At 39.0% G+C, this 19,318-nt stretch overlaps 1 protein-coding gene across 1 annotated transcript in view; it reads left to right on the forward strand.

Annotated features, from left to right (window-relative positions):
* Nucleotides 1–5,197: 5,197 nt before the first annotated feature.
* Nucleotides 5,198–19,318, forward strand: part of LOC139940922 (alpha-N-acetyl-neuraminyl-2,3-beta-galactosyl-1,3-N-acetyl-galactosaminide alpha-2,6-sialyltransferase-like) — a 99,380-nt gene continuing 85,259 nt past the window's right edge. Inside the window, exon 1 of the mRNA XM_071937320.1 lies at nt 5,198–5,346. The gene's annotated coding sequence lies outside the window, so the exon portion shown is untranslated. The remainder of the gene's footprint in view (nt 5,347–19,318) is intronic.

Consider the following 19,318-nt stretch of genomic DNA (forward strand, 5'->3'; position numbering starts at 1 on the left):
ATAGCCCATAGTTTGCAACCAACCTGGTAACATCTCATTTTCAGGTTTACGTTTGAACATACAACAGCGATAGATTCAACTATGGAGGTCTACCTCCATTGTAAAGGCACATGACAATATTGGTTCATTACTCAAAATAATTGTTCGCATGAAAAACTTACTTGGTTACGAGCAATGGAGAGCTATTGAGAGTATAACAAGCTGTGAGTAAACGGCTCCCTCGGAAGTAACGTATAGTTTTTGAGAAAGAGGTAAATTTTCACTCGCAAAAAAGACTTCTAAACTGCGGCCTTTTATTACGCATCTAATAGCACACAAAAAAGTAATACAACAAAGTCAAGGGTGTTTTTCTTACAATATTCTCTTGTAAATTCAATGACCAATTGAGCCCAAATTTTCACAGGTTTGTAATTGTATGCATATGTTAAGATACACCAAGTGAGAAGACTGGTCTTTGACAATTACCCAAGGTGTCTAGTGCCCTTAAACGAGAAACAGCAACGTCTTCGTATTTTAGGACAGATGTCGCCTGTAAGAGCAGTAATTCTGTTGGCAGCACTAACCAGTATGACGTCATATAACCTCAATCACAAGGATTTGCCGTAAAGCCCATTTGTCTTAATTTGCAACCGGGCGATCAATGCACCTGATACATCTCATACATCATTAACAGGGGATTTAGTGTGACTATAGAAACTCATTCTATACATGTGGTTATGGTGCCACAGCATACATACCAATGTGAACATCTAACGCAGACTTTTTCATATTGAACATGCATACGTATACACCAGTGTAGGGTGGATGTGAACCAAGTATAATGTTTGGAAGGTTTTATTGATTTAGACTGCCTATACTTTGCAGAATGAACCAGTGAAAGTTAAAACGCAAAGATCTTTGATCTCGACAGAAACATATGCCACTTAATATCGTCTCGCAACTTAAAGCAAGAAAACTCATCAGTGGTATTAACTTCTACAGGAATATGGCAAAAGAGAACCCAGAACCATAATGAAAAAAAAATGCTCAACAAATATCTTCGATCATGTGTATTGACTTGAGCCCACAATAAATGATGATAAAGAACATTGTTAAAATAAATCGGAAAATCCACGTAAATAAGTTTCAATCTCCATCCATTACGAGAATTACACTTTGAATACGAATGGAGCATTTAAACAAAACATTTCGAAGAGTTGTGTTCTTTTGAAGACCATCAGAGTATACTAATCGAAATGTTTGGTCGCCAAACACCGGTTCTTTTTCAGGACCATCACTACTCAAAAAGAGAGATTGTCGCGAACCTGACCTACAATAAGTTTGTTTGTTTAGATGTGAACGAGTCACTGATCAGATGTTGATAATTTGGAATATAAGTGACAATAACCAAATTATTTGGTGTAACTAGCCGATCCGGAACCATTCGTTGGCTGCAATTCAATTGTATCCGTTTAATCCGTGTATTCCGTGCAAAGTGCTTAAGTGGTTCCGGATGTGTGAATTAGTACTCGTCCTTGTCAATCCGCTATAAATACAAAACGTTATTTTCTTAAATTTACAGATATAAGGATGTTATCATCGTCCACTGAAGGGGGACAGCTGCGTCCACACTTTGTCTATCAAACTTTGTTGGGGGAGTGTTTGAAATCTATAAACATCATTTTGGAAATCTTAACTGTCCATGTGTTTCTGACAAAATGGGAGCAGACTTGATGCGAGGAATGAACGATGGACAGGGAAGACAGGGGATGTATAGACGCCGCATTAGTCTGTTGAACGATATGTTGACGTCTTGTACAAAAAGCGGAGCAGTATTAAGTGGCGAAGAGAAGACAACAGTTCCAATCATGTGTTCACATACTTGGATTTCAAGTTTCCTTTTACCTAGAAATCTTTATAGAATGAATACTTGCGTTGAAAATACATTATCATGTGAATAAGCGATATCAACAGCTGTACAATGCAAAGAAGGAAGAATGAGGTTCAGTTACATACAATAATGATACAACTATCAGACAGACTCAAGTGTCGGCCTCACATGACAATTTCAAATCATCGGATCGAAGAAGGGAAGGCGATCCTGGGCAATCCCCCAACGACACTCTTCTCTCTTTCATCGAGAGTTCGATCGCCAATGCAAATTCAGCCTTTCTGTGTTTGCCGGGCCGAGGAACATCAGGGGATGGCAGGAAACGTTGTTATCAAGCGACGCTCTGCGCCTAGGATGCAAGCTGCTCGCTACCCCACAAGGGCAGGAAAGGGTGTATTGATCCGCGTCGGTCGCCCCCTACGGCCCCCTTGCTTCTCGGCTCACAAAACCCATGTAATTAGGTCCGGTTGCGACGTTGATGTTCTTTTCATGAGACAAGACAAGGCCGTCTAACTCTCTCCAAATATACCTCCCGTAGCTACCGGGGACGTTCTCTCCTTCCTGTCGAGGAATTCTTTGGATTGTAATAAACATTTTTGAAATCTCATCCATTAAGGCTGCTCTGAAAGACAACTAAACCACACCGTGCGGGAGGTTGCGGAAGGTGAGCCAGAATGCGGTTTCTTGGTTGAACTTTCAAGGACTCGGTTTTGGTTTAGACTTCGATTGCCGAAGGTGAAAGTTGTCTCAAATCTCTCTCACAGCTATTGTAAGTGACATCCATCGATTCAATTATTGACCTACCTGAGAATATATATACACTGGAGACAGGCTATGTGACTAGACTTACAAAAGCAACAGATTCGGAGAAAGGAACATGTGTAGATTTTAAAGTGAACATATTAATATATTCCTGTCTAGTTCTTTTACAGTAAAGTTATGTTTTCCGTCCAATTGTAAAACAGGGGAATGTAAAAGTTACTTTGTTTTACCTGTGAATTTATTAGCCCATGTATGCTTAAAAGATTTAAAATACCATCACAGCAAATCTGACCATGGAATATTTCATATCAAAGCGTAAATCTCCATCGAATGAAACTATTGTTAGATAGGGAGCCATATAGATCACGTTTGACGATCGTTTGAATTAATGAGAAAACAAAAGTCAACCTAATGTTAATGATGTCCGAAAGCGGCTTGACGTATTGACATAAATCGATCCAATAGTGCAGCTGGGCTGACCTCTTGGGGGTGATTTTAACACAGTAGACTCATTGCAAATGCCTAACAGTAATTATAAATACACTGACCAGTTGGAAGTGTGGATTATGATGAATTAAAGATCACACTTAAATCCCGTCATTATTTATAGCGTGCCGTGACCAAGAAGCCCATAGCGCAGTTATGACCTGTTAGCCTGTAGTCGTTGGTGGTGGTTCCACTGCCGGTCATGAAACATTTGCCCTTAAGCAAGAAACAAATTGCTTCTAATCAATTGGGTGTAAATGGGAACCTTTGAAGGGTGTGTGAATGGTTAGAGCAGCCCTTACGCTCCTTTGTTGAGGGTTTATAAGAAGGCTAGATGGTTTCAGGAATGAATAATGCCATATAAGCACGGATATTAATATGAGGCGCTTTGGCTTATAAAAAAGCACTATTTATTATAGGTTAAGAATAAACCTCTTTGCATTTCGGTTTATTTCGAGTACGAATCTTTTAATCACCGAGTATGCTGCTGTCGCTGTGGCACTTTTAAATTTTAAGAGATTCTTAAATAGTTAATGTATTGCATTTGAAGCGATGGAACAATAAATGCTTGAAATTGAAATGCTATTGATATTATATTGTAGTTTGTCACAAATAACTGGATGCATGTGATGTTTCTTGTTTCTTGGGTTATAGCAATTGCCTTCCTTACTTTGCAGCACAGTCTGTTTTCACCCAAGGGAGCAGACATGATTTTTAAAATGAACTACACGGGCTGTTTAGTTCATTGACCGAGTCTATTATTGAGCGGGGTTAACATTGTTAATGCACCATGAGCATGAACATTGGCAGATACTAGTCGCAGTATAAATGACTTATATTATTGTTCACTACGGGTAACGAAACTGCCCCAAACATTCGATTTTCCCCAAATAGATTTCCTGAATCAACGCAACGCGTGTATAAACCTGTCACTAGTAACACTCTCCCAGCCAACGGTGTTTTCTTAAAGACGTGTTCTTCAATTTGCAGCTATTTTCACAGGTGCGTTAATTAAAAACCAGGCGAGGAGAATTAATGTCATTTTCCCTTAAAGGCCAGTACGGTGTATCAAACATTCAACCAGACATAGGCAACCAACTTATTGTATTAAAGTTAGTTTGAACAGCGAGAACAATCCAAGTTTTGGGGTAATGTTCTTAGCCACTCGATATTAAAATCGAGTCATGTGGCAACAAAGCTAGCTGCTTATCGAGTCATAGTGGAAACAAAGCTAGCCGCTTTATATATCGAGTCATAGAGGAACAAAGCTAGCTTGTTTTGGCAGTAACTGAAACAAGAGACAACTTGATCCATTAAAACCAGCAAGGTGATCCATCTGGAATGAAAATGTTGGGAAGAATTCGAGGAAAGGTCGACAATATTGGTCACGAGGAAGCTCTATCTATGCTCGCTATCTACAGGTCATACATTAATCAGTTTTGGGTTCCTCATCAATATGATCCCTAGAACGTGCCGCTTCGTCGCTCTGTACCCGGACTGCATTCTCGCTGAAGCTCATATGCCGCATAGGGGACAAACAAATCGAAGAGTTCGCTCATCTTAAAAGCGTCGTGTATGAGAATTACACCAGGCGGAAAGTCCTAGTTCTGTAAAAGGTTACTCAAATCGTTTACACGTACCCAATAAAGCCAAATAGCCTACAGACTTTCCCCAGAGGAATGGGTTCTCCATACCCAGCTTTCTGCAGGAACAAAGTATTACCTTTTGAAAAACTGCAGTATATACAACTTTTGTGTTGTATACTGCAGTTTTTCACCTTCTTTGTTTGCTGTTGTTACGACTGATCTTTAAGACTAATCCAGTTGTTTATAGTTTATGAAGAAGTTTCCTTCTGGTGAATTATACTCTTTAATGCTCTTAATAAAATGGTTTATAATGGGAGCTGTTGTTGTGTAGGCCTAAGATGCAAATAGCCCATTATTGGAATTCCTGGTTGGTATGTCCCGTTGGGTATATTATTAGCTATTGTAATGGGTTGTGTACTGAGCTGTATACAACCAAAGGAATTCGGTAATGTACGTTGGGATTTGCGTTGCGAGGTGCTGAGAAGAACTCTGCTTGGGTGTGAACCAGCGGCGGACAGCTAGGCCAGCGTTGAGGCTGTGTCGTGTCAGCCCGTCTTGCACGGATAGAGGTCCGGCGGGTGTTTTTAGGCCCATTAGCAACGCAAATCATGCAGGGAATCTCCGACTCGAACCCAAGGCATTGTGAGTAACTTAAACTTAGTTTTACTTCGATTTAACAAGGCTACGGCAGTTCATTCAGTGCCTTTTTGCTCGTATATACATTCATCGTGTGTGCAAATAGAGGCGCAACGTGCAAACCATTGCACTTGTAGAGACAACGTTTAAGCATCTTGCCTATACCAGAGAATAGTTTGGATGGTTTCAGACAATGCAATCTTTGTGTGAACAACTTGCATGGTCTTTACTTCAACTTTGTTTAAAGCCTGGGTTAATTGACTCTATAATGAACCATTGCTCAAATAGTAAAAATTAAAGGCAGGCAAATCCAAAAGGCTATTTCAGACTTGGAAACATGTGTGATAGGCAGTGAACAAATAAGTAATTACAATACGTATATTTTTGTTTGCGGTAACATCATGTTACATCATGTGTTTCTTATGGTGGTGCCGCAAACCAAAAATTAATTATTAACTTACCATGCAATGACTCAAGTCCAAGTACATTTATATAATTTCTTCATTTGCGTAACTTTGAGTGCATTTACCCGGAATCGTTCATATTATATATGAACAAATTAACACAATGGTGATTATTAAAATTCTTTTTCGATAGTGGTCTACGGCGCAACTTATTATGGAAAATGTCATAGAGCTCATAAAAAGCATAAACTAAACGCATTAGCTTCATGTTGAAAATACCCGTCATCAATAAGATATATTAAGTTTCAATTTCGACATGTCCAATATTGACGATAATTTAATTGAAAATCCTCTTTATATCAGTCAGAACAATTTTACTGCTGTCTGGGCACTTTCTTTGGGTGTAGAAAAATATATCGCCTAATAGATACGTGTTTGCTGAACGATTTTATTGAAGCAGCCAGTCACAAACAATGTATAACTTATCTGGCTAGCAGTCTGTGCTTAGCACTGGTCATGAAATGAAGCCATCATATAGGCATTGATAAATGCAAGGAACCTTTAACTTCCAAACTGACTGCTTAGCAAAATGCTTATTGTTCTCGAGTGTTCCACTACACAAGGCGAGTCCGTGTTCCACTACACAAGGCGAGTCCGTGTTCCACTACACAAGGCGAGTCCGTGTTCCACTACACAAGGCGAGTCCGTGTTCCACTACACAAGGCGAGTCCGTGTTCCACTACACAAGGCGAGTCCGTGTTCCACTACACAAGGCGAGTCCGTGTTCCACTACACAAGGCGATTCCTGCTCTGGATGTCACCCTCATTCATAATGTAGTCTTCCAAATAGGGAAGATATTTTTTCGACCATTATTATTTTTTTTAAGTATGAATGGATTTTAAGTTGATGGGGGGGGGGGGGGGGGGAGGGGTGGGGGGCACACCTAGTTTTGTTTAACAGCTACTTACATGGTGTACGTAAAGGGTTGTTAACCCGTTGTCCATATGTACGCGCCCGCCTTGACCCGTAGCACCCACCTCCCCCGCACCCTCCCTTCCTTCATCCATATTCCACCAAAGGCCAATACTGTGACGTCACTCGAAAAGCTCTTTCTCTGTTCTGCTGCACTTTGAAATTACCTACTTCTATCTTTTGTTTATTGTCTTATAATATATCACAAAAGGTTTGTGAAAAATATTATATCTCTCTTTAAGATATATTTTTTATTATCTTGTCGACTAATTCTTAGTTACACAGTATGTTGCCTCCTCTTTGATTTTGGTGTTTGATGGTTCACGTTTGTGTTCAAGGTGGGACGTGAACCAACGGTGAGAGGCGTTTCAGAGCAGCTGAGATTTCAAGCGCAACCCGGAATGTTGTACGTGTGTCTGTCTCTTTACCCAATGCACGTGTTTAAGTCAGTCCAACCCTATACCTTAAGTTTATCAGTTAGCGTTCTAAATGAGCTTGTACCTGTCCAGTGTAGTGCAATCGATCATTTTGGAAACACTGTACTTTACTGAGTGTTGAAGTTTGCCACCATCACGAGGTTAAAGGAACACGTTGCCTTGAATCGGTCGAGTTGGTCTTTGAAAAGCGTTTGTAACCGTTTTTTTATAAAATGCATATGGGTAGAAAGATGTTGTAAAAGTAGAATACAATGATCCACACAAACATGCCTCGAAATTGCGTGGTTTTCCTTTTACCTCGTCGACTAACACGTCGGCCATTTATGGGGGTCAAAATTTTGACTCCCATAAATGGCCGACCGTGTTAGTTCTCACAGTAGAAGGAAAACCACGCAATTTCGAGGCAAACTTGTGTGGATCATTGTATTCTACTTTTAAAACATCTTTCCAACCATATGCATTATATACAAAACGGTTACAAACGCTTTTGTTTTGACCAACTCGTCCGATCCAAGGCAACGTGTTCCTTTAAGTACCACGTGACAATAAAATCAAACTTCTCCGAAGACAAATCGTTAACGCATGGTTAAATAGTTCGTAGGAAATAAGAGGCAAACACATTGCCAAACCCAACTCACTCGATGCTAACTTATAACCTGTTTGGCTTAGTTGACGGCCCGGGAATGGGCGAATCCTCGGCTATCTAGAACTTTCGCGCGTCTCCTATTTTTAATGTCCATACCGTCATTGATTTCAGATCGTAGAGCTGTACCGCAGACGACGAAAGTGTAATGACATCACTAGACAATGAGTGCATGACCCTTTCTTGAACGTGTGGAACAGTGCAGATGCCTCATGATGGTCACCATCAAACATGAACATTGATGCGCCGTAAAACTATAAAGAACTGAGGGGCGTGGCTTGGATGTTGCCGGGGGTTGATGAGAACAGACTTATTCACAATGTGTACAACAAACTGTTTGGTTGCTGGTTTTAAAATATTATTGATCAAAAGTGTAAACATTTAAACAGCCCCTGTCCAACTTGTAACCTTTGTGTATAATGTTTAATTTTTAAATGAATAGACCCGTGTATGTGCCTTATAAAGCCGGTCCTTTCCCATGACCAAAATTTTAACAAAGTTGTTACCAACGTTGTATGCGGCCAGAAAATCGTTTATTGAACAGACAATAACAACACATTAAGACTACATATACTACAGAAAGGAGATACCAGAGGTGACAAATCTAACACTGTAGATGGAACAACTATGATCTCTTAAATACATTGTTTTTGTAAACTTTAAAACCACTATATATATATATATTTACTTGCTTAATTATTCTTATTGTGACGTTAGGAGTCGACATCTTATAGTCGTACTTTTCGGAGCAAATTTGATTAGACCGTTTCAAATACTCGCATACTATACCGACCTATTTGTTTTTCGCAAAACCGGTCTTGGCTGAAGTTCGTAACACTCTGTAGTTGTCAATTTTAAACTATACATTAATGATGCTCCCGCACCAGATACCTTGCGCAAGTGACGTCATTTATTTAACTAGAGCGCCCTCTGCTGGCGGTCAAAAGGAGGTTGTTCATTGGCTGATTCTGTGCGCCGCGCGTACGAAGCTGGTGATGGGATAGATGGTGTCGAGTATTATGAGAACTGATGTTTGAATAAACATTATTTTGTAAAAGTGTTTTTTTTTACGCTAGGTTTGATGTTTAGACAATTACCTTGGACCAAAACTGGTTTGGTTTATATGGAATTATCTGTAAGCCTACCATGAACTCGCTAATTAATTTCTAGATCCGACTCCTCCTCGGATAGTCTCTCAAACAAGCCGTTATAATGAAAGCAGGTCTCAATAGAGATAAAGCAATCATGAATTGGATATATGAAACAATGCCATCAAATCGTAAAGCTCCAGAATAAAAACTGAATCATGAAAACCTAATACGACCACCCCTTCCCAAGCGACCAGGGAGTGATCCTTACTGGCGTCAGTTACTGATAAACAGACGAATTGACTTACATGGCGACCAGGCTAAGATTTCAAGATGTTATTGTCTGAGGTTGGTTTGCTGAGAATGGACAGTCACAGCTGAAGACAATCAAAAAGGTTTTGTTGAATCCAGAAGGGAGGTAAGATAATCACTGGTGAGAACTGTCCACTTTATACGACAAAGAAGTCTTCTCTAAAGAATAGTTTATCTTCCCCAGGCCCCATTGTGTTTCAATTTCCAACGTGATGGTTAAAACCTCTTACAGTTCACTCACCCACTCGAAATTTAAACTTCACCCAAATAACTTTATGCGAATTACTAAGAGTGATAAGTTTTCATGATTGTTATTATAGCCTCTGAAAGTTTGCTTCTCACTATCATAGTAAAAAAAAATTATAGAATGACTCAAATATTTTTTTATGAAATCAAATATTTAAGGATAACAATTAAAAGACAATTTCGTTTTGTCACGATAACAATAATTTGGTACAACATTATTGACACAAAATTTAGCTTGGGACAAGAATTTTTAATTCCGTGACAACCTCACTTTTGTACTACGCCCGAATTTGTGCGACTATTAAAGGTTAAACAATTGTTTCTTAAAAAAAACCTTAAATATATTGTATTAAACCCAAGTTGAACAATTGACCCGTTATTGGTTTGTAAAGCTTTCCTCTTAGTTGCAACGTCGACGTTCAACAATCCTAAGTTATTTGAGAGTTCGTTTTGTCTAGCTGCTTTGTTGCACCATTGTGCTATAGCAAAGCTACACCCAACAAAATAACATCAATGTAGTGTCTCAGTCAAATTGTTTCTAATTTTTCAAAACCCAGAGGTCGGATGTTCAGGCTACACTGAGGGCCCGGGCTACATTTAGGTGGCGCACAGTCGGGCCACAGTTTTTGATGGATAACTACAGAAACAAATTAGAAGTGTAAAAGTATCAAAACAAGAATAAGATAAACAAACAAATTATAAACAAGTTGTGATGCATTAATACCATTAGAAGTTTTTCTCGCTCAATTAGGACGAGTTATTTTAAATTGCAAGACTTTGGCCCTTTTCTGAAATCCGTTATTACCTAGAAAAAACTTCAATAAAAGTTCAATAATTGAATATTTGTCGCAGCTGTATTATCTTCTGTACTCAAGTTCCCATACCAAGTGTAAGGTTTCATTTTGTCTGGCGAGTCTCTGAAAAGTCATCATAAGCTTATTGAATTCGAGACAGTGTTCATAAAAAAACAAAATGAACTCATACAAAGAAATGAAATGAAAATTTAATAAAATGGGTGGCAAATCAAATTAGTGTTTGTTCATTGATTTTCCCCTTCTCTTTTTTGCTTAGTCTGCCGCTTTTAAGTTTACACAGGCGAGTGTCTTTTTATTGTTATCATTTTTGTATTTGTTAGTTATTATTTTTTTTCCTCTCTTAAAGGTCTGACGAACTAGACATATCAATTTTCCCGTTCAGGAAACTTGATAAATTTGATCATAAAGTGATTCCCTTCGAATGTTGACTTTCTGTTCTTGGACTCCCCCCCCCCCCCCCCCCCGAGAGGTCTTGCTTTTCTTAAGGCCGGAAAACCATAATGGTCACTAACATCGACCCCATAAGAATATCCTCAACCCTGAAATGAAATAACCTGATAGCCTACCCACTCCCGATCCCTCTCCTTTTTCTCTTTTCTCCTTTCCTATTTCAGTTAAACCTTGCCTCTAGTTGTAGTAAAAGAGAAGACTTTCCCCCAGTGGAATGGCTCGGTCTCTAAGACTCCGTTGAACAAGCAAAGAGGTAAATTTGAGAAGTGAACAAATATCATTCTTTATGTGAGGATATCTAGATCCAAATGGCATGTGCCGAAACGGTGCTGCCGGACAAGACTGTTGAACTTCAGTCTGATCGCACATTACTTCAGACCTCGATTTAATAAATGTATTGGGTTGCAAGTAATTCCTGGTAGTGTGTGACATTTAAATGGTTTATCTGAGCAGTTAAATAGTTATATGAATACCCATGTCCAGATCATCAATTACATATATAAGTGACAATCTAACCGATTGGGAATCCATAATTGGGCGGCTTGTCATACGATTATAACAACCGTCGTTAAAGGCACTATAGACAGTGCAAACTCGTCATTTTTCGTGACAAAACTGCCATCGGAGTTTACAATGAATCGAAAGTTATGACATGCAGCGGGCCCGCGGGGTGTATAGTACGCTTGAATCTAAGAATTTAAATCACTTCTTTGCGCCCTTTTATTTTAGTTGGGTCCTCATCATTAATCTTACAGAAAGAATCTACTTTTCTTTAGTTATTTTTTTATAGCATATCTGACATTTTAACAGGTTTATAATTCAATAGTTTATTTGTTTTCGGAGGTCATTGCACGGAACAGTCCAAAGGCACTCCGGACGGCGGGAATTGCGAAACCTTTAAAACACCCACGTGTTATACGAGTCCAACTTATAAACAGCTTTACTTAGCAGCAAAGTTGACTTTATATCAATTTACGGGGAAATCTTTGAAACAAATACTTCAGATCAACAAGAAAAATGCAACCCGATCAGGACGGTTTTAGAGTACTTTTTGTACCGCTGTTTTGACTATTACCGTCCATTTGGGTTTGCGACTTATAATAATCGTTCCTCCACCAAACCTGTATCTCCTGTCTGAAAAGAGCTCAAGTATTTTGACGGCAACTATTTTTAACAGGGTATGAATATCACAATAGGAAATATATCTGATGTTGCATCTTGCTTTTGTGTTTTATAAAAAGGAGAATAGAATAAGCTCCAATGTTGAATGTAACAATGGCTGGATGGGTGCAGGGAATGAACACAAAGGCGAGATAGTACATCTTTCATGGTGGGTGAACTTTTAGAGCTTGAGGAACTGTAGCTATATTTCGGGGCTTGGAGTGAGCTGCACTTCACTATCCAATGCCAGATTCATTCCAAACCAAATATTGTATCTAGAGCTAGAGTGTCTTTCACCGTTGACATGGACATGACTGACTCGGCATAGCTCGTCTATACTGGAGCTGTTTGGATGTCAATCGATGCTCTGATCATGTGCAAAAGGAATGATAATAAGCGCCTTGCATCCTTTGGTAATTTGGCGCTATATACATCCAGTTATTGTTATTATTATTATTAATAACAAAGCTACACCATCATCATGCCAGGTTATTTGAATAAGAAGTTTCAACTTCTTAGTACGTAGGTTTGCTTTCATATTAATGCGGGAACCAATTTCGACCATGTTACTGATGTGATGTTCAGTAATGATCATGGAGTTATCGATAACAAATCGATTATGAAGTGTTTCCCAATTACCGAAATTGCCTTTTGAAGGCCACATACGAAAACATTTATTTGCTTATTTGGACTGAAGCAATCAAAACATTTCCTTAAACTCTTTAAAAGACATAAGTTGAAGAAATGAAATCTCTCAACTCATAAGTAAAAATATATACTGAATCATTCATTGAGTGTGAACAAAAGAGTAAAATGACAGCTCCATTAAGGCTGCAGTGTGTTTTGCTATAGCCTCTTCAAATGCACCCCTTTTAGTGCCCCCCCTCTCTCGTTCTACATCTCTTTATGATGTTTGGATAATATACCCACGAACTGTAGAGATGTACTAACCATTTCTGCAGGATTTAATGAGCCATGTTAGACTACGAGACGGCTAAAACATTTCCATGTCGTCTTCTCAAAATGAGTTAATTTGTCTGCTCTGCAATACGCTAGACGGATCCGCAAACATTGTCACGATGCAATCAAACTGAAAACATTAGTAGAGTAGAATACAAGATTAAGGTTTTGAACATTCCGGAAAATATTATCAACTTTGAATAGGCTTAGCTTGTGCCGCAATTCGGTCTAAATCACCAAATGGGCAAACATGTCTGTATTAACAATGAAATACTGAACGTCTGAGTCAGTAAATACAATAAACTGCACGGAAGTTACTCTGATATCATTGCCCATTCACGAATCCTCATTTCTTAATTTCGCATCAGCCTCATAAAGAAATATTGCCTTCGGCAGGGACTGCCATGCAGAAATACATGCATAGAGAATAAGTAGTGCAGTGAACATTCGCCAAAGCGCGTAGCCCCCTTTATTTTGCACATCAATAACACATTGGGAATATAGGACAAAGTTTTAGTGATGACTGTCAAACAAATAAATGTGTCCAAAAGCCTACTTGTCTCAAATATAATGTAGTGGTAGTGATATTATAACCATTCTACTATCTTATTTTGTCTGAGGTGCCCCCGTTCATTACAAATCAATATATCAAGTGTGTCGACAAATTTGAACCTTTACAGCCCAACTTAAATTCTTTGAAATGAAGAGGTTGTAATCTCCTGAAGCTGTTATATTAGATTTTATCTTTAAGTTCCGGTATAATGCCATGAATTAATCGTGATAAGCTCTCAGATTAGATCTAGGGAGGAAAGTGGAAACTCTGCGAGAAAAAAAAAATGCAATGTCAGCTAAAACTAATGAAGGAAACACAATGCTTACTTCAACACAAAGGGGACAATCAGATTGGTCTTCGTGTACCTCCATCATATTATTACTAGCGTGTTAACTATCGAAAACAAGGCTAATCAAAATGCATGAGTTTAGAATGGGACTTGCACATGAAAAGTGATATTCTGAAAGGAGAAATTATTGCAATATATAAGCAATGTACACTAAACATGTGAAATGCTTCCATGAAAGCAGTCGCGGACAACATTTGTAATTCCAGAGACTTTTTTGTGAGTCATTAAGTAGGTAGAATACAACCAACATTGAACGTTTAAGCTCAGTTGGTTCTGGCTGGTTTCTAAATTTAAAAGTTTATTATTGTAAATTGTTAGCGGTATAGAGTTTAAACACTAGTTATTTATATTGTTTGTCAAGAGAACTCCTCATGTTGTCTTATTGTGTTAACCTCAATTGAATCATGTGATATCACAATGGCAGGCTCCATCTAAATTTCTATGCTGTCAATTCATTGGGGAGGCATTATTTGTGTATACACAAATAATTTTTAGTGCATTGACTTTAAATTAAATTTTTGTTCCACACAAATGGAAATTAAGTGAAAATTGGTGACGCGGCAAGCTAACATACAATAGATGCCGCAATTCCCTGACTTTTATCTTGTGAGGCATCTCCTTAAGAAGTGAGTCATCTCACTCGCGTATAACACGAAAATAGGAGATCACTGATGAAGTGAAAAGACTGGAGAAACCGCTGTCGAGATCGGTGTCTTTAAAGGCACTGTACACCTTCAGAACTTGTCAAAGATCAGTACTGTGACTTGGTGTATCCAAACATGCATACAATACTAAACCTGTGAAAATTTGTGATGAATTGTTAATTGAAGTTGCAAAAAACAATGAAAGAAAAAACGTCCCTTTTTCACAAAGTTGTGGGTTTTCAGATGCCTTAGAAGGATTGGGGCCTGTAGTCCTTTTCATATCAAAATGTTTGTGAGAAATAACCTTTTTCTCAAAAACTACCTTGCTTAATGAGTGTTTCAACTGCAGCCTCTCTGTTGCTCGTTTCAAATAAGTATTATTCTACTATAAAATTATTTGTGAGTAATAATACAAATAATGTACCCAGTGTCTTTAAAATCTTATTCGCGTGTTAAATCAGGAGGTTCTAAGATTAAACGTAGATATGGTCATGGTCTGCGGCACACGAGTCGAAATGTGAATCCATCGCCGGTGGGTTCGGGTTCTTAATACACGCTACTCGGAGAACATATCCTTGTGAATTGACTGAGAGTGACACACAGGTCTCCTAGCAGGGCAGCACCGAGGGAGGGGAGAGGGTGACGAGGTTTATAATGGACGGACAAGTTTAAGTCACTCCTCCCATGTCTCGTGAGAATCGATGACTCTGATTGCAAAGAGAACACTCTGGGGACGGGAGACAAGGTTGACAGCTGGATTTCAAACTTGACCTTGCCGATGGTGGGAATGAATACACACAGGAATAACTTGGCAGACGAAATCGAACTGACTTGACCAAAATAAAAAGAGTGAAATCGAAGAGTAATTAGGAGATATAGGTTGTTCGGTTGCAGTTGTAGATAAACAGGGTAGCCGGCTCCTCAGCCGAAACAGTTTTGTGTCGGGGAATTGAATAAGGACCAATTCATGAAACAAGATTCCTACGCAGACGATGTTGGTATTCTCTTCAAAATCAGTGTTTTATTGATCAGATTTGTTGGTACAACTATCTGCCAGACGAGCTGCTGAGTTATGAACTTATTGCAGCCTCAGCAGTTTGCTTGTTGGTTTGTTTGTTTGTTTGTTTGTTTGAATGTTTTCGGTAGGCCACGCGGGAGGGAGTTCCTAGTGTATTTACGTCATGATGTTGATAAATACTTTTATACAATCTGCTCTGTGGCACCAGTGCTGGCATATTGCACAGGTGGATAACAGGGCTGGTGTAATATCTTAGCTCTGTTACACCCTGTGCAAGATTGCAGCCCGGGAAACTCAATTTAAATGATACCCCACGTGGTTGTGTGGTTGCCAAAATGCTGCACACCACATTAACAAACAAGATGGCTGATGTAATGCAATGAGTGATTTAAAGTTAGTTGAGGTTTACAGTAGCACCATGTGGACGTCTCTTTTAGTAATGGTTCTTAAAGCCATTATACACTTTCGGTACAGAAAAGAAGACAAAAGTTCACAGATTTACAAATAACTTACCGGGTTTACAGAAGGTAATGGTGAAAGTCTTCCCTTGAAATATTATTCCATGAAATGCTTTACTTTTTGAGAAAACATTAAAACAATTATCAATTCTCGATAGCGAGAATTACGGATTTATTTTAAACACATGTCATGACACGGCAAAACGTGCGTAAAAAAGAGTGGGTTTTCCCATTATTTTTGTCCAGACTCCGATGACCGATTGAGCCTAAATTTTCACAGGTTTGTTATTTTATATATAAGTTGTGATACACTAAGTGTGGGACTTGGACAATACTGTTTACCGAAGGTGTATAATGGCTTTAAAGCATGGTTGTTGACAACTCAATGTTTCAATCATTATGCTCTGATCATCTTCAGGAGAAAATGCAAACTCAACTTTTCCTAGCCACTGTGCCAGCAGTGTCAAACGTCACAAAAGTTACCATCTTCTCAAACCTAGCGTTGTCATATCTATATGTCATATCTATAGACGACTATTTGCCGCGAAAAAATTGTTTTTGAAGTGTTTGAATGTACTGTGACGTAAAAAAAGAAACAAATACAAAAAATAAGAATTCAGATACGCGCCTTTAGTTAGGAATTACTGAAATAGGATTATGGATAGCCCATGTTATATCACAATTTTTCCTAAATTATAAATGATTGCACAAAGGATTTAAGCCGAGCATTGTGATCAGACCAATAAAGCGGATAATAACCTCAAACCATCGGCTCCATTTCATTCTGGATCATCTCCCCCCGGGGGTATCTCTCCCCCCCCCAGTGAGACACTCCTCAATAGAGGCTTCTATTTTAGATTGAACTGGCAGGGAAGGTCGTCGGCGTACGAAGGATTCCATTAGTAGGACGAATCAACGGGGGAGTGGCGCTGTAGAAAAGCCGCAGCCAGTCCGTGAAGACACGCTCTAAGAAGTCTTTAACGAGATGTAGAATCACCTCAGAATGATGTCACGATCTCTTTGCCGTGATGTGACATTAGATAATGCCAAAGGGGTGAGAGAGGAACACTTTGGTAAGAGATAAGGTGAAGGGGAGTGCAGGCAAAGCTCCTTCTGACTAGAGCAGTTGAATCAAGATAATGTACGCCACAGAAAAAGTCTTGACGAAAACATGTTTTTTTAATTGAGCCAGTGCAACTCATTTTCGATGTATCATCATGCTTCTGAGCAAGAGTAACTTGGTTTACTTATTTTATTTGTCGCGTAAAGAATTGTTTGGTCCTTTTGTGGTGTGATGTCCTTGCGCCCTTCCTCGGATTTGTTACTCGTACTTGCATGCTCCCTTCATTCACTCATATTGCATGTTCCCCGTGACAATAATTCTGATGTTCTTCATGCTGGTCTAAGTTCGCTTTTCTCGTCATCTTTTTCTTGTCTGTATCTTTCTTGGGCTAAGCCAATGTTTCTTGCTTTTTGTTTCCACGTTAGTTGGTTTGCTTTGTTGTGGTTTAAGGACTCTAATAATAATAGAGTATAACAATTGGTTAGCTTAAATGAAGATAAGTTGCAGTTTTTTAAATAATTTTGGAGAGGCTGACAACATTGGTTAATAGCTTGACTCAAAACAGGGTACGGTGGATGAATAAAGTCTCGGTGTCTTCTTGAATCAAGATGGCAATAATATATCTCTCCTCTTATTAGACCGCCTATTCCCATCACACTCATCCACAAACCCTTTACCCCACAACCCCTTCACGCAGTTTCCATGATTTTGTTTTCTTCTTATCTCCTTTCTAGCGTGCAAACTGTACGTGACCGTGTATGAAGAACGTGATCAAAGTTACACACTCGGCTGCAATTCCAGCCGCCCCTTCAAAGTTCACAAAGTTCGAACCCCTCCTCCTTCTCATATTGATTGACACGCCCACTACTATAGAGGAAGTGTCGTCAATACCACACAATTAGCCATGTTACACTTAGTACGCCATTCATGCCTTACTTTTTGGCTCTTTTCCACTAATAGCTGCTCTTGTAACACGAACCATGTAACCCGATCCACTGTGCGCCATTTTCAATCCCAAGCTAGGAATTCTCTGGTTTTGATGAAGTGTTTTTCTACCGTCAGACTTGGTCGTCTGCTCTGGTGTTCCTTCGAAACATTTAACCGGGTCCAATGTGGCACATCCAGACTATAACAATATCCATTGCGCAATCTTGTTTAAGGGAATCCTTTTGAAAGGTTTTGCAAAGCTGATGTGAATTTGAACCAATGCTTTTAGCTTTGGAGTTATCTCCAACTTGTATAATCTTTTATCGCGTATACTTATCAATATTTCTTCACTTTTTGTCTTGTTACTACTTGACATCTTACACAATCTATGTACATGTATCTACATCCCGTGTCTACATACCCTTTTCATCTGTCCATGTTATTGGTTTATAACCCATTAGTCCCGCTATCCAACTGTCATATCGGCTCTTCTGTCAACAACCTCAAATCACCCATAAGCTGTCAGCCAGTTAAAGGGAAGGTACACGTTTGGTAATCGTCAAAGACAAGTCTCTCACTTGTTGTATCCAAACATAAGTGCATAAAATAACAAACCTGTGAAAATTTGAGCTAAATTGGTCATCAAAGTTGCGAGAAAATGATGAGAGAAAAAACACACTTGTTGGGACGAATTTGTGTGCTTTCAGATGGGAATAAAAGACTTCCAGTTAGAAGTCTTTTATTATTTTAGTGAGAAATTACCTCTTTCTCAAAATGTATGCTACTTTAGAGGGAGCCGTTTCTCACAGCTCCCCAATGCTTGTTACCAAGTCAGTTTTAAGTTAATACTTGTTTTGAGTAATTACCAAATGTGTACCTTCTCTTTAAAGGGATGTGTAACTACACATTGGGTTTGTCTGAGAAGTAAAATCATTCAGATCATTGTCGATAGAAACACATTTTAAAACTACCCCGTGAAAAACACGCGCATGGATGTTCAAACAATCTAAAAGCATTCGGGTCAGCCAAAGTGACTTTGGGTTGACATCAAAAACACATTACTTGTTATTTGGACTTGGAATCGAAATGACCCGTTTCGGAAACTGACCCAGAAACAGATCAGGCATGACCACCTACCCGGATTCGGTACATTGGTAGCGGGCATTGTGAAAGTGTGTCTGGCCTCTTTATTGCATATCCTAATCACTATTCGCTCACCACGAGTAAACAACCCTATAGTTTTGGACGAGACTTAATGCTGCGCCGAGAATTGACGTTATTTTGTGTATAGCAGTGGCCTGACTGTTATCAGCATGTAGAGGCATTGATGTATGTGGTACCTAGACGTGCCCAGCTACATGGCATAGCTGGTATACCAATACTATTCAATATTGGACTTAACTCTCAGCACCCTGCTCCTTCAAAATCCAACAGTTTATGTTTGATTCTCAGTTGGACTAAAGGGTTGTACCAGTAA

The sequence above is a fragment of the Asterias amurensis genome, chromosome 8 (genome assembly GCF_032118995.1).
Source record: "Asterias amurensis chromosome 8, ASM3211899v1".
Classification (NCBI taxonomy): Eukaryota; Metazoa; Echinodermata; class Asteroidea; order Forcipulatida; family Asteriidae; genus Asterias; species Asterias amurensis.